This window comes from Biomphalaria glabrata, chromosome 7 (genome assembly GCF_947242115.1).
Source record: "Biomphalaria glabrata chromosome 7, xgBioGlab47.1, whole genome shotgun sequence".
NCBI lineage: Eukaryota > Metazoa > Mollusca > Gastropoda > Planorbidae > Biomphalaria > Biomphalaria glabrata.
In genome coordinates, this window is record NC_074717.1 from 48374475 (window position 1) to 48380474 (window position 6000).

Here is a 6000-nt window from a genome sequence, read left to right on the forward strand (position 1 = left end):
TAATGAGGAATGTATGTCCAGTTTTTTTTTGTTTTTTTTTGTGTTTTTTTAATACAGATATGAAAGATGACATTACCCTAACTTAGAGTCATAGGAGTTTCATTAATTTATTTACTCAGATGCTGAAACAGACATCTGGCATATTCCTATAATCAGTATCATGGCCTTTGTATACAACAAAATTGATTGGAACTCCTAGACTAGAAATATAATTCAAGATTTAAATAAGGCACTGGTCATAGTTTTAGAAAGTGTGGCTAGCATTCTGGTAAGATATTTTATTAATAATTAGAAATTAAATTAAATTTTATTTAATGATATTAAATTTCTTTTTTAAGAATTATGGTCCATTTTTTCCCCATTTGTGTACAAAGAAGGAAGACAGAGAGATGGAAAGACATCAAAGAATGGGCAGGTCTGCCAAGAAATGGTTTATCCAGGGCTAAGTACAGAAAGGAATATAGAAGGGCTGTTGACAGATCTTGTGTGGTGCCCCCATGGTTCAACAGACTAATTGATTGGTAATGGTAAGAATTTAATGTATTTTTAAAAAAAAATTGTGTTAATTACATTAAGGGACTAAATCAGTCTTTTTTTATTTCCAGAAAATAATACCAGGGTTATGCTCCTTTGACCATTGAGTTCCAGGATGAAGAATGAAAGACAGAGAGCAATGTGAAGACATGAAAGAATGGGCAGGTCTGCCATGAAATGGTTTATCCAGGGCTAAGTACAGAGAGGAATATAGAAGGGCTGTTGACAGATCTTGTGTGGTGCCCCCATGGTTCAACAGACTGATTGATAGGTAATGGTAAGAATTTAATGTATTTTGTAAAAAAAATGGTGTTAATTACATTAAGGGACTAAATCTTTCTTTTTTAAATTTTTACATTCATTTAATGTAATTATTTTATACAGTAATATATGATTTTTATCTTGGTAAATCATTTAAATATATATCCTGCTAATCAAACCAAAGAATCTTCTCAATACTTATTTAAAAATTTTAATTTTGTCTGCATGTAACAAATGTTTAACGAAAAGAAATGTACACTGTCCAGCATTGATTATTTAAAACTGGGATTCATTCCTTCCTTGTCAAACAAGCCGTTGCCTAAGTGACTTTTTTAAAATAATGATACGAAACCAATTGCTAGAGGATCATCTGAGACAATGTCACCCTAACAAAATAGATAAAGATTTAAAAATTTTCTAGCACTCAAAGATAAAGTTAAGAATAGACCCACACAATCTCACTTCAACATCATATATATATATAGAAGATGTTGGTTTGTGAGCATCTTACAATATCTCTTTACTTATAGCAAAATATGGAAACATAGGTAAAACATTGATTTTACCAGCCGTTGTAGCTGTGAAAACTGTTTTACACACACCTACATCTGATATTATTAAAAGAATTTCTTTAAACAAAAATACAGTTCAAGGGCACATCGGTGGCATGAGTTATCAAATTAAAAGCTTCTTATGTGATTCTTTGCAAAGGAAATATATACAGTTTGGGATCAGTTTGGAACCAGTGGCGTCACAGGCTCTGATGGGGTGTAGCGCTGTGTGCTGTAAACTGCCTAGGGGTTGCCAGCTCCTTATTTTTCCTCAGGGTTGACCCACGACAGCTTTCCCATGTTTGGGAATAGTTGCAAGGCAGCAGATTTTTAAATTCAGTTTTCCTTCTGCTATGTGGCTAATGAGCTCTTCCTGCTTGAAGCCTACCGGCTAAGGCGCCAGTTACTCGCCTTCATCCCTTCCCCTTTAGTGAAAACAGTTCGGCGGACACGTGAAAGATACACGAGAAACTCTTTGCGAAAATTTTTACAATGATACTTAAAACAAATTAATTAATTAATATTTATTGTTTGAATGTCTTCTTTATAGAATGTATGAAACATGACATCCATAGGAACAGATGATAAGCCTGGGTAAAAAAACATTTCCAGTGTGTTTGATGATTCCAGCAATACATATTAAATTGGTTAAATTTGAATTTTATCAATAAAAATGAGTTATTATTTAATACTTATATGTATTTTTAAATTGCATTTTACTCTTCAACTCACTAAAATTAGAAATTAGTTTTCAAATAAATTGAAAAAAAAAAGCAATATAAGTTAAGCAGGGGGTCTACCAAAAAGCAGAAAACATGGCAAGGGGTCTACGAAACAAAAAAGTTTGGGAACCACTGGTCTACAGTGAAGTCAGTCCCACAATAGTGAATTCTCAAATAAAAAAAAAAAAAAATTTAAAACAAAATTTATCTAAAAAAATTTAAAAAAAAAAAAAAGAGAAAAAAAAAAAAAATTTACTAAAAAAAAAAAAAAAAAATTAAAAAAAAAAATTTTATAAAAAAAAAAAAAAAAATTTACTGAAAAAAAAAAAAAAAAAAAAAAAAAAAATTAAAAAAAAGAAATTTTATATAACAAAAAAAAAAAAAAAAAAAAAAAAAAAAATTTACTGAATGTTTGGGAACCACTGGTCTACAGTGAAATCAGTCCTGGGATAGTGAATTCTCAAAAAAAAAAAAAAAAAATTTAAAACAAAATTTATCTAAAGAAATTCCAAAAAGAAAATTTATCTAAAAAAAAAAATTGAAAAAAAAAAAATTAAAAAAAATTTTTTTTATAAAAAAAACAAAAAAAAAAAAAAAAAAATTTTACTAAAATTTTGGGAACCACTGGTCTACAGTGAAGTTAGTCCCAAGATAGTCAATTCTCGGAAAAAAAAAAATAAAAAAAATTTTTAAAAAAATTATAAAAATTTTTTTATAAAAGTTTGGGAACCACTGGTCTACAGTGAAGTCAGTACCGGGAAAGTCAATTCTCGAAAAAAAAAAAAAAATTAAAAAAAAAAAAAAAAATTATCTAAAAAAAATAAAAAAATAAATAAAAATAAAAATTAAAAAAAATTTATCTAAAAAAAAAAATACAAAAAAAAAAATATAAGTTAAGCAGGGGTTTTACCGAAAAGCAGAAAACATGGCAAGGGGTCTACGAGACAAAAAAATTTGGGAACCACTGCTCTAGATCTACATATTTAATATTAGAATCATCATTAGAGTTTGTCTAGTAGAGTCTAGAAAAGAATGTATAGATTACTATAGTCCTAGTATTATCTTATCTTATATAATACAGACGTTACTTCAAAAAAGAAGATGATTACGTCAAACGCGTCATGCATTTAGTCATGCATATTAACCAATGACTTAAATTCTGCCAAGTCACTGGTTTGATTAGATTATTAGTCTAGATCTAACTTAAAATTTTCAATAAATATTCTGGATTTCTTCAGCTTGGTCCATGTCAATCCTATCGTCTTTGCCTTATGGTCTACCGTTCTTCTGTTTTCTTTGCTTTGAAATCTAGATTGACTAGATCTACACAATGTCAATATAATTTCTAGATCTATATATCTAAGACTAATTAGTATGGGCTTAATATTACTGTATTATTTAGTTTAACTACAATTTTTCAGGTCAGCAGCATTACAGTAAGCACTGGTACAGCGTACCGGCACTTTTTTCAATGCAGCGAAAAAGTTACTTTTGTATTTTAAAGTTTATTATTTATTTATTAGTTGTTAAAAGGCAATCCATCACTGAGCTCCGGCACCTATTTCTTTACAAAAAAGCACTGATTACCTGTATATTCTTTAACAATAACGGTTTACTATTCTCAGGAATTAGTCATTCAAAAGACGGTGAGGAAAAGAATGGTCGACAAACCTTGTGTGGTGCCTTAACAGTCCATCAGACTAAGGGATAGATAAAGGTGAATTTAATTTATATTTTGATCTATATAAGTTGATTTACTGGACTAAAAATCTAGATATTGGTAAAACTTTGCTATTCTATTCTAAATCTAGTGTGACATTCCATATTTTTTATTCTGATTTTAGATAGATCTTGATTAGATCTAGATCCCATATGTATAGGACTTAGCACTAGATCTCTAGAAATTATTGTATATGATGCTAGATCTAGAAAATCTAGACTTGATCATAGAAATCTTCAAGAAAAATAATGAACTAACCTAGACAGATCTCTTGAATTACATTGTAAATCATCTTGTTGAATTATCTTCACCACCTTCAGTCAATAGACAATTATGGCTCATACGAGAACAAGAGCCTCTGCGTTGGCATCGACTATTTTCCAATCCTTTCTGTTCAGCTTCATCCATATTAAAATACATTTTAAAGGTTTTTATTACTTAATAGAAAAGATCTAGAATTTTAATAAGAATCTAGTCTATCTAGATCTAAAATTCTAGATCTACCCAATTTTATGTATACAAGTAGTATGGGTGTAGGATTGGCTTAATATAATAGTGAACAAATAGATGCTATCTTACTAGATTTTTCTAAGGCTTTTGACAAAGTTCACCACCATAGTTTGCTTAAAAAATTAAAATATTTCGGCATTAATGGTCCACTGCATCAGTGGATTAAGGACTTTCTGATAGGGAGAGAACAAACTGTAATAATAAATGGCTCTAAATCAACACCGATAATAGTAAACTCAGGTGTACCTCAAGGAACAGTCTTGGGTCCACTACTATTTTTAATTTACATAAATGATTTACTAAATTGCATTACTTCAGGAACAAAATTTAGATTATTTGCAGACGATTGCATAATATATAGAACAATAAAAACAACACAAGACACAGATATTTTTCAAAGAGAATTAGATGAATTACAGAAATGGGAATCGAATTGGAGCATGTCTTTCCACCCAGAAAAATGTCAGTTGTTAAGAGTAACAAAAAAACTAAAACAAATTAATTCCACTTATCTTATTCATGGCAAACCAGTAACACAGACTAAAAACGCAAAATACCTAGGTGTTATAATAAATGAAAAACTGTCATGGAATCCACATATTGATGAAACTACAAAAAAATCAAACAAAGCATTAGGATTTATTAAAAGAAATTTCTATAAATCAAATAAGAACATAAAACTAAAATGTTATTTAAAACTTTGGTTAGGCCAATAATAGAATATGCATCCTCCGTTTGGGACCCCACAACTCAAGAAAACATTAAGAAACTAGAACAGACACAAAATAGAGCAGTGCGATTCATAACAAACGAATATTCACATTTGACTAGAGTAACACCTTTAGTAAAATCACTAAATTTAGAAAGTCTTCAGGACAGAAGGCTCAAAAGTAAAGTAGCAATCATACATAAAACACTGAACCATAATCTTCAAATACAAAAACAAAATTTAATAAAATACTCTGAAAGACACAAAGATAAAGGCACATTCCTCGTCCCATATGCTAGGACAAATTTGTACAAATACTCCTTCTTCCCTAGTGCTATTAGAGCATGGAATGGGTTGCCTGAGCTAGCCAGGAAAACCAGTGACTTGGCAGAATTTAAGTCATTGGTTAATATGCATGACTAAATGTTTGACGCGTAGGACGTAATCATCTTCTTTTTTGAAGTAACGTCTGTATTATATAAGATAAGAAGATAATAGTATTTATCTTGAATCAGTTTGTTAATCTACATTATATGGGTATGATAGTTGTACATCTTCTACTAGATCAAGTTAAATATAGCTATCCTTTTTTAGATGTAATGTGAAATTGTATCTGATAGTATTTTTCATTCTTAGGTAGATCTTGATTACACTGCCTGGTTTTGTGGTTTGCACGAGACGGTTGACACAATGATCTGAAGTTCAAACTGCCATTTTCTACTGTCCGCTGCAAGATCTTGGCTGGAATGTAAAAGGAATGTCCAAAATATTTAAATGACAAACAGGATGGGAACTGATAATGAGGAATGTATGTCCAGTTTATTTTTGTTTTTTTTTTGTGTTTTTTTAATACAGATATGAAAGATGACATTACCCTAACTTAGAGTCATAGGAGTTTCATTAATTTATTTACTCAGATGCTGAAACAGACATCTGGCATATTCCTATAATCAGTATCATGGCCTTTGTATACAACAAAATTGATTGGAACTC